This window comes from Lissotriton helveticus, chromosome 3_1 (assembly GCF_964261635.1).
Source record: "Lissotriton helveticus chromosome 3_1, aLisHel1.1, whole genome shotgun sequence".
Taxonomy (NCBI): domain Eukaryota; kingdom Metazoa; phylum Chordata; class Amphibia; order Caudata; family Salamandridae; genus Lissotriton; species Lissotriton helveticus.
The window spans coordinates 1,493,699,639-1,493,713,113 of record NC_136061.1 but is presented as its reverse complement, the minus strand read 5'-3'; the positions used below and the strand labels follow the sequence as shown (position 1 = coordinate 1,493,713,113).

General features: G+C 47.8%; 1 protein-coding gene across 2 annotated transcripts in view; it reads right to left on the bottom strand.

The window, feature by feature from the left end:
* The window catches only part of PKNOX2 (PBX/knotted 1 homeobox 2), a 3,383,295-nt gene that overhangs the window by 1,649,457 nt on the left and 1,720,363 nt on the right, over positions 1 to 13,475 (bottom strand). For both annotated transcript variants that reach the window (XM_078683923.1, XM_078683924.1), the window contains one exon: positions 501 to 610. The gene's annotated coding sequence lies outside the window, so the exon portion shown is untranslated. The remainder of the gene's footprint in view (positions 1 to 500; positions 611 to 13,475) is intronic.

Sequence of the window (13,475 nt, the reverse complement as noted above, 5' to 3'; positions counted from 1 at the left end):
TCAGCCACTTTTGCGAGGCGCACCTGCCCCGGAACGCCCACCCTGCGCCGGAACGCCCACAAGCGGCGCAGGGCTTTACAACGTGACGCATCTGCCTAGATGCGTCACGTTGTAAATCGTTCGTAGGGATGCGCCACATTTACGCCGCCTTGCGTGACGCAACAGCGGCGTAAACGTGGCGCAAGGGCCTCATAAATCTGCCCCGTAGTTTGGTGCATCAATTTCAAGATGGTGTGCTCCTGAACCACCTCACCATATATTCGGATGGCTCATCTTCACCTGACACTATACTGAACATCAGCTATTTACTAAACCTACATCCTTTATACTGGAGTGCTTTCACTCATACTTCTTTCAGCTTCCACTACTGCCATTATACCATTCTGCTTGACGGATGAAATATTTAATTTTGTACGTTCAATAAATCGACAATATGTAAATAACAGGGTATACGAACAAATGACCATTTTTCTTTAAGCTATGATTGGTATTCGACCTACCGTTTGTTTCCAGCCTTAATAAAGTCAGACAGGACGAAAAGCGTGTCAGCACCCTTGATCGTTTTATGTAACCAACTGTTCTTTCACAATGACTTCGTAAGTGTGACCACCTGCAATTAAGAACAAATACATTGAAATTAATGCACCAACCTACATGCCAATCATAAATTTCATTATTACGTTCGTAAAGAATTCTATGTGTGACTCAAACTTTTTCTCGTGTTTAGAGGGGACCGATCATTTTTAGGGATCCCACACACAACACCTAAGGTGGCAGGGTGTTTCGATTTGTTCAGAGGACCACTGTTTTATTTCTTGAGATTTAATTTAAATTGCTATGGTACCAGTGTATTCCTTTATTAATGTCAGGAACTTGCAATAGAATGTCCTTCCTGGACATATTTTGGATACCCATGTTTGGGCCTTTCCAAAATGTGCAGAGTGCTAGCATGTGAAACCAGTTTAAAATGTTTGAGAAGTAAAGTTGTGCAACAGAAACAGCCTTGTTGTTGGTTGAAAGCTTTATTCGATATGCAAGATATCTTGAAAGCATACATACATATAAAAACAGCATTTCAAAAGACAGTAAATAGATGTGTCAACATTATAAGTACTAAGACAATAAAATAGGATATAGCCCTAAATAAGTTAGCTAAAAAGTGAATTAAATTGAAATGGACAGTCTCTTGCAGCGAATCAACCATGAGCATTTTAAAAATTTGGAAACACCGCAAACAAGTGGAGGGCGGTATCAGTCAATAAAATATGTAGTGCAACCAGATGCCTACGTGTTCCCAAGCGTCTAAAAAGAGGTTTAAGCCAATACCGCCTAGGATTAATATAGTCCGGGCACTCAAAACAAATGGGTGCTACCGTTTCTGGCCTAGATTGACAAAGGGGACAGAAGGGCGATAGATGGACACCGGATTTCCATTTTGAGAGAAAGGCACCGATCGGGAGGGTGCCTACCCTGAGCTTGAAGTACAGGGCCCTATCAACTGGCAAGGTGATTAAGTCCAGGTAGGGTTCGTAGGCTACCACATCTTTTATTTCCAAAAATGCTGCAGTCATATTAGAGTGGTTTTGGTTCCTGATAAGTTTACCACAGACCCAGTCCCAATAAAGTTTTTTGAGGTCAGCCTTTGGTGGAGCAGATTTTGTAGTCCAACAGTCCCCCAGGCCCAGCTCTCCCAAAAGATTTTTGGTATCCCTCAGCCACTTGATCTTGGCCCAGCCTCCCGTGCTCATTACCTCTGCCAGGCCGTCGGCATAAGGTTTTAACTCCGGGACCCTCCATATACGGGACCAAAGAAGCAATGGTCGAAGGCGAGCCTGATCTTTAATGCTCTTGCAGCCCACATCCAAGAGTACCGGGACTGTTGGGGTGCTCAAGGGGAGGGCTAGGAGGTCCTTCAAAAACTTGTTCTCAGCCTTCGATAGGGACTCTAGATTGCAGTGGCCCCACAGCTCGGCCCCGTACAATGCTGAGGTTACGCCTCTGGCCTTGTAAATCTCGATAGCAGGTCTCACAAAGTGTCTGGGTGATGCTCGAAATTCCCTAAGCAGAGCACCCCCTACCTTTTTGTGGTTCAGGACCATCTTGACCAATTCATATTGTCAGTTATACGCAGCCCCAGGTAATCAAATTCGGAGACTTTCTCCAAGGGGACGGTGTTCAAAACAGGCGGGCGTCCTAGTCTCCTTGGAGGGTACAAAATCAAATATTTAGTTTTGTCCACGTTGATTACCAGACCTCTGGATAGACAAAAGTCCTGGAAGCGGGTCAATAGTTTCTGTAGTCCCTGTGGAGTTTTTGAAATAAGCAGAGTATCATCTGCAAACAACAGAGTAGGGATCCGTACTCCCCCCAGACAGGGTGCGTCCGCTGGTTCTTGCTGCAGATGCTCAACAACACCATTGACGTAAAGCGAAAAGAGGGTTGGAGCTAACACGCAAACCTGTCGGACGCCCCTACAAACCGAAATCCTGTCCGTTGTTTCCCCATTTTTCCCCCAACGGACCTGGGCATAGTTACTAGTGTGAAGTTTAATGAGTAGGGACAGAATATAGGGGGGCAGCCCCAGACCCTGAAGTACCCTCCAAAGTTCCTCCCTAGGGACCAGGTCAAAGGCAGTCTTCAGGTCAATAAAGGCCAAGTAAAGACTGCCCTTGCCTAGTTCCACGACCTTCCAGTTTAGGAGTGCTAACCTGTAGACCTGCTCAATGGTGCCCATTCCAGAACGGAAACCAGCCTGGAAATCAGATAGCACTCTGTTCTCGTCCACCCAATTGAGAATCCTTCCCAAAATTGCCTTTCCTGCCACCTTTTGCGTGGAGTCGATCAGGCTAATTGGCCTGTTATTCCCTGGGCTATCTCTGGGACCCTTTTTATAAATGGGGACGACCACCGCCCCCCTCCATGAATCAGGAACTGGGCCACCCTTCATAATATCGTTTAGAAGTGCAGCGAATACAATGGCCCAGTCAGATGGGTATGTACGCAAGAGATCTCCTGGAAGCCCATCCGGGCCTGCTGCTCTCCGCGGTACCACCCACTTGATAACCTCCTCTACCTCCCGTGCCGTAAAAAGATCGAGATTAACGTCCCCTACCGAGACGGTAAAGGGGGCTGGGTCATTTAAGGGGCCTTCTACTGGAGCGTATAAGGCCCCAAAGTGTTTTGACCAATTCTGGGGAGGGATGTTACATGGCCTCAGGGTCTCGTCGGGTCTGTTTCGGGAACCCACCAAATTCCAGAACCCTCTTGCGTCCTTACTTTTACTGGCAGCCAGTAGGCCCGCCCAGAACTTTTCCTCCCATTCCTTTTTTTGGCAATTTGGAGGGTCCTGGAGTAAGCCTTTCTGGCCTCCCTGATCTTAATATGTGATTTGGATTTGACTGCCTCTACCAGTCTAGTCTTCATCGCCCTACATGTACGGGTATACCATCCGTTAACTTTTATTTGCCTTTCTTGGGTCCCAAATCTTCTTGGGTGAGCAGTAAACAGGTTAGATAGGGCCTTGGTAAGGTCACTAAAACCCCCACAGGCCGCCCCCATCCCTCCTGTAGTGGTCCCCAAATTAAGTTGTGCTAGGGCTAGGAGATGAGTTATTGCTGCGACCTTCTCCTCAGAGAGGGCGAGTTTCGTCCACCTTATCCGTCTCCCACAAAGTGCTACTTGCGACTCGCCCAGATCTGCTGTGAAGGAGGGAGCCAAGCCTCCCCTTCCGGCTGTTCACCAGGATACTAGAGTGAGGGAAAGTAAGTTGTGATCACTTTCTATTGAGGGGACCACAACCATATCCCTCACCGAGTTCCACAGACACACATCAAGCAAGATGTAATCAATTCTGGATGTGTGATTGGGCCTATTGTAAGTGTGGCCCCCCCTTGTCCGACTCTGTCCTCCCATTTAGGGCCCTCAGGTTAAACTCCATACTGAGGGTATACACCTGCAGGGCCACCTCAGTCCACCTCTTGATGGGGGCTATTTCTAGAGCGGGAATCCCCCTCCTGGCATCCTCCTCATCCTGATCCTGGGTGACGCCCGAGCCCAAGGGCTCGAATGTACAGTTGATATCACCAGCAACCAGGATACAAGCCTTGTATGGGGTTGATCTTAAGAAGCCCTCCAGAAGTGCAATTGTTGGGGACTGCCTTCCCTCCTTAGTACCTCGTGCATAAATATTATAAATGTTTAAAATAGCGCAACCCCTGGAGTCCTTCAGAGTAATATTAAGGAGGTCCAGACAACCGGTCTGTTGCTCCACTATCCTACAATTCAGTGAGGCAGCAACCCAGATGAGGAGGCCACCAGAGGGGCGTCCCCTCCCCGATTCTGAGTATACTGCTGGGATAGAATAGGCCAAATAGCCCACCTTATGAGTGGGCTCCGTGCTCCATGTCTCCTGGAAAATGCATATGGAGGGCTCATGCACCGATGCATTCCAGTCGGGCAATGTCAGCTTCCTTGAAATTCCGGCTACGTTCCAGCTGAGGACCCTAAAGGATGGGTCCATCACAGCTGGGACGCTACCGGGTACAAGGTCATGACAGGGGGCCACCTCTTGGGGCTCCACCGGTGTTCCACATGCACCTGCGGTATCTTGGGTCTCTACCCTTACATCTAGTAATAAAGAGTGGATTTTAGTTGGGGATGGGGATAAGGACTGTACTATGGTAGAGGGTGAAAGCTCTCTCAACTCACCCTCTGCTGTCCCACCCTTGCCCTCAAGTCAATGTCCCCTGGAGCCCCAAGTCATCTCCGGCCATCCGGCTTGGGGATAGAATTGGGGCGCCTCAGAGTAACGTGGGCCTCCACCAGGGCCAAACCAAGACTCCCCAGTGACAGGCCTAAAAAGTTTGGCTACCGGCCTAGGGTAAAAATAAGTCAAATCCACTGCTCTAACACCGGGGCCGCTCACCTCTTGGTTTTGACCACAAATTATCTTCGCCACTCTGTTGTCCTGGAAATTGATAATAATACAGTCTCCCTCCAATCGCTTTTTGCCCTGTCCCACCCAACCTACCCTACGGACACTGAGGATTAATCCATCCACACCCATTGGAAGGGGTTTGTTTGTTTTTAACCAGTGGAGACTCTTGTTTTTTAGGGCCTGGTGGGTCTCAAGCTGATTAGCCTTCAGTGGTGAGACATTGACAAGCACTATAACATAGGGATGGCAATCAGGGGGGAGATTAACCGGAGGGCTCCGAGTGGTGGCCTTTGGGGGAGCAACTACAGTAGCGTCAGATGCCAAGTTGCGTCTGTCGACCTTAGCTGGAGGTGCTACCCCGGCCCCCTTGACATTGACACTCGGCTGTGCAGTTTGGCTGTTCTTAACCAAACTCGCACCTGCCGTTGTCTTTACCTGAGGTGTTTTCTTAAGTTGATTTTTAGAGACCGCGGGGGGCTTTGTTATAGTATGGGAAGTATGAGGGGCAGGACCTGGCTTAGAAGTGGAAGTGACCGGGGGGACTAGAGATGAGTCCCTGCAAGGTGTTGCTTCAGGGAGAATGGTTAACATTGGAACAACCTGCGCTGGGGCAGGGACTGCAGGCAATCCTTTTCCCATGTTCCTACTCACAGGATCCTCACTTGCTCTAGACTGGTGTTTAATAAGAGTCTTAAGTGAGAAAAAATTATCAAGGGTGGATTGTTCGAATTTATCTACTCTCGCCCCCAAACCCTTGAGTTGATCCATCAACGGGCCCAATAGGCTTTTAATCAGGTCCGTAATTCTTTTGAGGGAGTCGGGATCTAAGGGGACGGCTACCCTATCATGGGCATTGGAATGTACAAGCAGATTATCTGAAGTTGCTCCCACAACAGGAGGCTCCCCTGCCCTACCATTAGTCGTTTGAGCTAGGCCTTTTTCAGGTTTTAACCCAAAACCCCTTTGCCCTTGCTTTCTTGCACGCTTATGGAATGTGGTGCGACTAGCTTTGCGTGAGCTCATAACCCTTTTCCTTTTCGCCTGTTTTGTAGTGCCTTGAAACTGGGTGTGTGGTCGTTTATCCGTAAAAGGGGCCTGTTGTAGCGGTGGGGAAGTCTGGCCAATGGCGGGGCACGGTGAAGCTTGAGAAATTGTTTCCCCCGCCACCTCAATACCAGCCACCGCTGGCAATAGATCAGCAAGATTTTCTATTCTGTCTATACTTGCTCCTATTGCCGACAGCAGAGGCTGCGCTGGGGCATCTAAGGGGTGAAGAGATGGGACCCGTCCAGAAATTGGGGACAGGGCCTGGGCCACAGCTCCAAGGGAGGAGCGTCTAGCTGGTAGGTAGACCTCCGAGAGGCGACGTTCGGTCATCACGATCTCCTTCTCAATGACCGCTGCTACTCTAGTTATGAAACGGTCCATAGTTCCTATATTGGAACTCCCAGCTGCTCCACCCTCTCCGCCACTCCTGAGCAATTTCCGGAGCGGGTAGACATGGTAGGATATGCTCCCTCTGCCACAGTCACGCAACCTACCAGGTCCACAAGCAAAATGTGAGGGACGGGGCCCTGCCCAGCCTCTGTCTGCCCCTGACTGCCACAAACTGCCCGCCCTTTGCTCGGGCTTCGCTCGGCATCCCGCTCGCATCCCGCTGAGCGTCCGGCGTGATGGTTAAATTAGGGGCGTTGCAGGCGCGGTGGGCGTGTGTCTTGCTGGGGGCGCGGCCGTGCACACCTGTGCAGCGCAGGGACTCCTGGTCTTCTGAGTCCCTGCTAGCGCGCTCCCTCCGCAGCCTCCGGTAATTCCTCCCAGGCGACCAGTCGACTCCTCCTGCCCCTCGCCTCTCACCACGAAGCGGCACCCGCGAAGCGGCACCCGCGAAGCGGGTGCGGCGAGCAGTGGCGGGAAGCGGCGGACTCCTCACGGACAAGGGCAGACTGATGCAGCAGCTCCAAAGCTCCCAGGTAGGGTGTAGTGTTTTGGCGTAACAGCCTTGTTAAAATGGTGAGAGAAGCGTATGTTCACAGGGCTAAAGAAACACTTCTACATAGATGTCAAAGGTGCCCATCGAGCCCTGTAGTGACGTTTTTCTGGACAATGACAGTGTGTAGAATGGAGTCTTAGGTCTACCAGGGTAGCAACCCCACCGTGCAGCAGGAATGAATCAGACACCTCCAAATTCTACTTGGTTTGCACTGGAGACCAATGGCCAGATGTATCAATCGTTTTTCCCGTTCGCAAACGGGCCGATTCGCAGAACCGTCCTATTTGCGAATGGGAAATGGCCTTTTGGGATGTATCATCCCAAAAGGCATTTGTAAAATAGGGAATCGCAAAAATTGTGATTCCCTAGTCTGCAAATGCATTTGAGAAATCTCAATTTGCGATTTCTTATATGAAATGCAGGAAGCCAAAATTTGCGACCTGCCTTTAAGTTTAAGGAATCGCAAATTACCTCCAACTTCAAGTTGGTGGTAATATGTGAATTCCATGAAAAATGCACTTTATTGCATTTTTGAAGGTGCCATGTGGCGTACGTACATGCCCTTAGGGCATGTATGTGCGCCACATGTGCACACATTCATATTCCAGGGGTTCAACAGGGTGTCCATTTGTCACGCTTGCACCCAGGAAATTGCATGCGCAATTTGCGAGTACCTATTGGGTACTTGCAATTGCGCCTGCAATTCTCATTCATTTCTAAGGGCCTCAGCCCGTAGGAATGAATGGGAAGCCATTCCTTATTTGCGACTAGCAATTTGCGAGTCACAAATAAGGAATATGTAGAAATCGCAATTATTATTGGGAAACCTACATACATTGCATTTTGCGATTCCATAATAGTGAATCAGTAAAATTCGTTTTTATGGAATCGCAAAATCCAATATTGATACATCTGGCTCTAAATGTACTACCCTTTCACATAACACAGCTCAGCCACCAAAGCACTATATCACATTGAGTGAAAGGGATAAAACAGAACACTACCATATCTACTCAGATATGGTGCTGTTGCTCTTTCCCATAGTGAAGCACTTTAGGCTCTCTTGTGCCAACGCACACACCCTTGCACTTTAGTGAAAAGGTGAGTGTATGGTGTCGAGCATAGGTTTTGTACTGGAAGGGGCAAAGAGTTAGTAAATCTGGGCCTGCTTTCAGTACTCCCACAGGTACTTTCACCTGATTAGGAAATATGTAATATCCTATATCTAGGCAGAACCTAATGGTGACTGGATCCTCATGACTCTTCATCTGTAGGATCAAGAGTTGCAGTTATATTTTGCCCTTTGGACTGCAGCCTTCAGAGGACCAAAGACATGAAAACGCAGGAGTGTGTCAATTTGTAGGTATTGCCTATAGGCGCTTTAGCTGTTTGTTTTTAGGTCTCGCCTTCGGACACAGAAAACTATTGTTTCAAAAACATGACTTCGAGTGGGTACTGGGTCCGCCCATAGCTCATGAGTGGGTGGCTTCGTAGTGTATCTCAGGCCTCTGTTCTTGATTTGATGGCTTTCCTGCCTATTTTTGTGTTGGTCTCATCAATGAGCATTTCTGATTTCACAATGTTTCTATTGGAGGGGTTGTATCCTTCCACTGCACTATTTTCACACTCAAAAGTAGTCAGAATCATCACACCTTAAATTATTGTGGCATGCATACACTGTAAAGAGAAAGCAGGGATTGGTTTTCAATACAGCAGGTTCTTTTAATCTAGACTGACGTATGACTGTGAGGCTGACTTTAGAATTGTGTGTTGTTCCTTTGTTTTGGTTTGGATGCTAGCAGGGCCACATCATATTTATGACTGTAGGCTGCAAATGTTCGTTATGTGTCCCATTACCGCGCAGATGTCGGATTTTTGTTGTGTGTGGGTGTTCATTAAAGAATACGAAAAAGTAAAAGGGTTGAATTTAAGAATTATTCCCAGCCACTGGTAGTTATTTGGGCTGCAACCAGTCTCTCATTTGTTTGCCCGGATATATGACATTACAACGCATGCTTTTACATCGCATGCCTTTACAACGCGTTTTTTACATTGCATACCTTTACAACGCATAGCGCTTTGGGGTGCTGGATAGTGAATAGTTTAATTTACTATTCCAACTCCAGTCCCCGTGGACACTAGGGAAGGTGTTGGACAGTAAATTAAACTTATTCCCTATCCTAGAGCGCCCCCAGCGCAATGCATTGTAATGGTTTGCGTTGTAAAAGTTGCGTCGTAAAGGCACTGCGTGGTAAAAGTTGCGTTGTAAAGGATGTTTCCCGTTTGCCCACCATAACATCTCAGACCGGAACCAGGCATGTGCACATCACCTTTTGTCCTCCTCCAATGGAAACATCCAGCCTGCCCTGCTAGACCCCATCTGAACTGGAACACAAGCAATCCCAGGACAGTTTTGGTCTACTTGACGAGGGTCAACAAGGAGCAACGTGCTTCCAGTGGCACCCTGAGCACGCGACTGTGGCGGTGCCATCATTACCTTGTTTGCTGTTGTGTTTTACATCCCTCTACCTCTGAGCAGGCAAGGACAACAAATGCTTTCTTTCCAATCCTACCTTCAGTGTAACAAACGCTGTTGATGAATCTTCCTGACTGAAGGTATTCATTTGTGTGAGATTACTTGTAAGGAGCCCCAAAAATACTAGGGTGGGAGTTTGTGTGCAAATGACTCTTAACTTATACGTCTGTAAATTACAAGTGATCAATCCCTATACATGTTCAGATTAACATTTTCATTACAAAGCTAAATTATTATGCTCTTTTTAAGAATTGACACTTCATTTTAAGATGGCCATTCCAGTGGGAGTTTTTAGATGGTTGCGACGTTGCATGTTAGTCGTGCTTCTCTTTCTACTTCAGGCCTTACACACTCTCTCGTCTGCCCCACTTTTTCTTCCCAGACAATGGAAAGCATGATACTGTGTATGGTCTGTTAATGTTTCGGTGCATGTTTTGGGTCATCAGAAATTGAGAAAAGTTGAGGCTTTCCTGCGCGGAGTGGCGTTGATGACCCACACCTTTACCATACAAACAGAATAACTCAGGGCTTTAAGTTGAGTGAAGAAACTGTAGTGTCTCTCAAAGGGTCGCTGGCCAATGTAATTAAGGGCGTGACTTAAAAACATGTAAGATAAAAATGTGTACTTAGCAAAGAAGCACAACTAGAGGCAAATTTCGGGGGGGGGGGGGCTACTAAAAATGTCGGGGGGGCTGACTCTTCCAGCAATATGCAGAGTGGAGATGCAGGGGCTCTAAGAAGGGGTGAAAAACAACAGAGCCTCGTTAACACATAAATGGCCTTTTAAAGACCTGTGAAATACTCAGGTGCGGGTGTGTGTTTGCCTGGGAAGCTCTCAGCCAGGGCTGACACACACGACGGGTACGGGGGACGGGCGTTGCACGCCTGACTTAGCATAGTGTGCCGACTGATTGGTTTGCTGCTTCTGTCATTGCAATCACATTTATAATACAACAAGTAGCAGTACACCAACAGCAAGCCAAGACTATAGCTTCGTTCTTTATAATCTGAAAACCCTTCAGTGCTGAAGTGATGAGACTGTGAAATAAGTATACCGAGGCTATTTGAAGTTGCATCGAAGGTGTGGCACTGCTGCAGAGTTAAGATTTTTTTTTCTCATCCTGAAAGTGAGGGCATAAAAAGGAGAGCCTCGATGGAGACCCGTCTCAACAACAGCTTTTTACAACTGCCTGGTGCTGAGGACCGATAGGACCCTGCCCACTTAAAACACTGGAAGTAGTGGACAAATGAACCCCTCCCCCGTAAAGGAAGGATGCATGTTTGTATTTGTGCGCATCTGGTGTAGGCATTCTTGGACTAATCCTTCTCTCCTCTTCGACTAATGCAGAGACAGTGCCCATGTGCCGTTTGTGACCAGGTACAGATTGGCACTGCGGGCAGATGGACATCGGCCGAAGGGCCGGTATGCCAGTGCCCTCCGTGGGCCGGTTTTTAGGTTTCGCCTCGTCGAAAGCTGTGCCGTGCAGCTTTTCGGCGCAGGCGAAAACTTTTGAGAAGAGTATGTGGCTTGGTCACCGCCTCTCACTTCCATTGGCTAGCTCCATAAATGGAGGCTAGCCATTGGAAGTGAGATCTGTCCGTCACGGTCCGAGGCAATTCGTGGGCGTTCCGGCGATCTTTTTCTCATCCTGCCCCTTTTCGCACGTCATGCGGCTGTGGGCGTGTGTTTTTTTTTTCTCTGCATGTTTTGGCCATTTTGGACGTGTCTTTGGAAGTGGTGGGCTGCGCACTGAGGGCGCTGGCCGATGTGAAACCCTAGGACATTGTGATGTGCGAGCCCGAATCTCATGGTGAACCGTAAAATAATATTTTTTCTAAGAAATAGAGTGGGGTTCTGACTGTGTTATGAGTGTGTGTGTTGGGGGGAGGAGGGTTGATTTATTCGTATCCCCCTGCGTCGTCGCAGCTGATATTTAAGGCTTGTTGGGCAAAGTCATGCAAAGACGTTTACTTAGAAACTGCGTCACAACAAGAAGTTAATGAGCTTCGCCGATATCGTTTGATGATTCCATGTATCCCCTTTGTTTATTTTGTGTCTCGGGCAAAGAGAGGAAATGCCGGGCATTGAATAGCCTGTGTTTTCGGGAATGCAGAGAGATGGCGGGATGGGTGAATTGTTCAGTCAGATACGCGCCTGCTCCTTAAGAGTACTGACACCAAAATGGGCGCAGGCACCAGGGAGGCGGCGTCGGGGAGGGGTAATGACAGAAAGGTCTCTTTCAGCCCAGCTCCTTAATTAGATGCAAGGAACAAGTTGGGGGAGCACATCTGGATCCAATCCGGAGCCCCTTTGATGGCATGAAATGCTCCTTCCCCGGATCAGGGCTGGAGGTTCTGCTGAAGACCTGCGCTCGCTCCCATCATGGGTTCTGCATCCCTCCTGTGGTGGCCCTTCGACGCCGTTCATCATACTCTCCACCTTAATGGCGTTAAAGACAGCGCAAAAAACACACCAACGAGCACAACTTGACGTTTTAAGCAGCTTTAGATTGTGATCCAAAATATTCTTCAAAGTCCACAGTTTATAATAAAATATTTGGAGCAAAAAGGGTGCACTTTTAATTAAACCTTCCCTCAATCGCGTTGGATAACGACTCTGTAGTAGATAACAAATAAAATAAACACAAGTGTGATTGTTACACGAATTGTAATATAGGCAGGATTTATCTATTTGAGTTAAAAAGGCAAACCCTTTTGTCATTCAAAAAATAATAATGTTGTCTCGAAGCACAGCCTTAAATATTTACATAGCTAAGCACTAACGGAACTGCGTCTTTGCGCCTTAACGATTCTTGCTTTTGTCACCCAACGTAACAGTACTCATAATATCTGCTATGGGTGAAAGCTGAGTAAACGTATTCGCAGATATCCCAAGCAGGCCCTACACCCACCAATCTATCAAAGTCCATTTTATTTCGGTCTTTTAAAATGCACTTTTCTCCTCTGTTAAAAAGCAAGATCTTTTTGCTTCCTGGGGTTCAGTTCAATTACGTGTTTTCCTTTATTGTTTTGAAACTTAACAGGCTTTGGTTACCTTCCCAAGAAACAGACCCGTGCTTGTTTTATTTCCCCAGTTTCTCTGCTTGTAGCCTGGAGCAAACGGTGCAGGAACAGAGTAAAAATGTACCGAGGTTGGGTCATTTTTTTCTAAAATATGTCTCTGCCTCTCCAATTTAAACATACAAATGATGTCGGGAACATGGGGGTAAGAAATGGCTCATGTTGACAGTCCCATCATCCGACGGGCAGATTAGCTTTCCTGCTGACAGTTCTGTATTTGCGCCAAGAGCCTGTTATTTCGAGGGCGGGTGTGTGCTTCATTCAGCAGCAGTAGACAGCTGGGTTCCTTCGCGTTGGCCCTGGTATTCTCAAGTTGGAAGTCACCTCCGACAATGGAAAGCTGCATTACTTAGTGTCAATTCCATTCTCCGATGACTGGTATATCAGGGAAGTGGCTCTGCCGTGTGCAGCTGTAGTCGGAGGTTGTGTTGTATTCCTCTTCCAAGAAGCATCTGTATTTTGCCGTGATCAACTCCTTTCGACCCAGAGCAGCTGTGCGTAGCAGTGGGTTTGGCGGTGGCTTGCTGTGGACTGCAGTGGGCACGGACAGTCCCCGACTAACAGTTGCACGATTGGCAGCAGTAGTGTCCATAGCAGTTGCATTTCACTATTGGCACAGATTTTTTGTTCTTTCGCCCTGCTTGGCGGGCCTGAGAGAAGCCAAGGCTGGTTACTTGTGGACTCTTCTCACACAGGTGTGTGCTCCACCCTATCCCCGAAGCTGGAGCGCTGGACCATGAGTTCCAGCTACCCCCAAGTTCCGGACAGGCCGGCCCCACCAGAGCGTCAGCAGCTATTTTGACAATTGTGTACTGCGCTGGAGTCATTTTGGGCTAAAAATAAAGCGTTAAATGGCGGGTCCCTATTTTATGTAATTAAGTGTAACATTATATCATTTTCTTGAAAATCGGTGTAGTTACTCAAAAGCAACA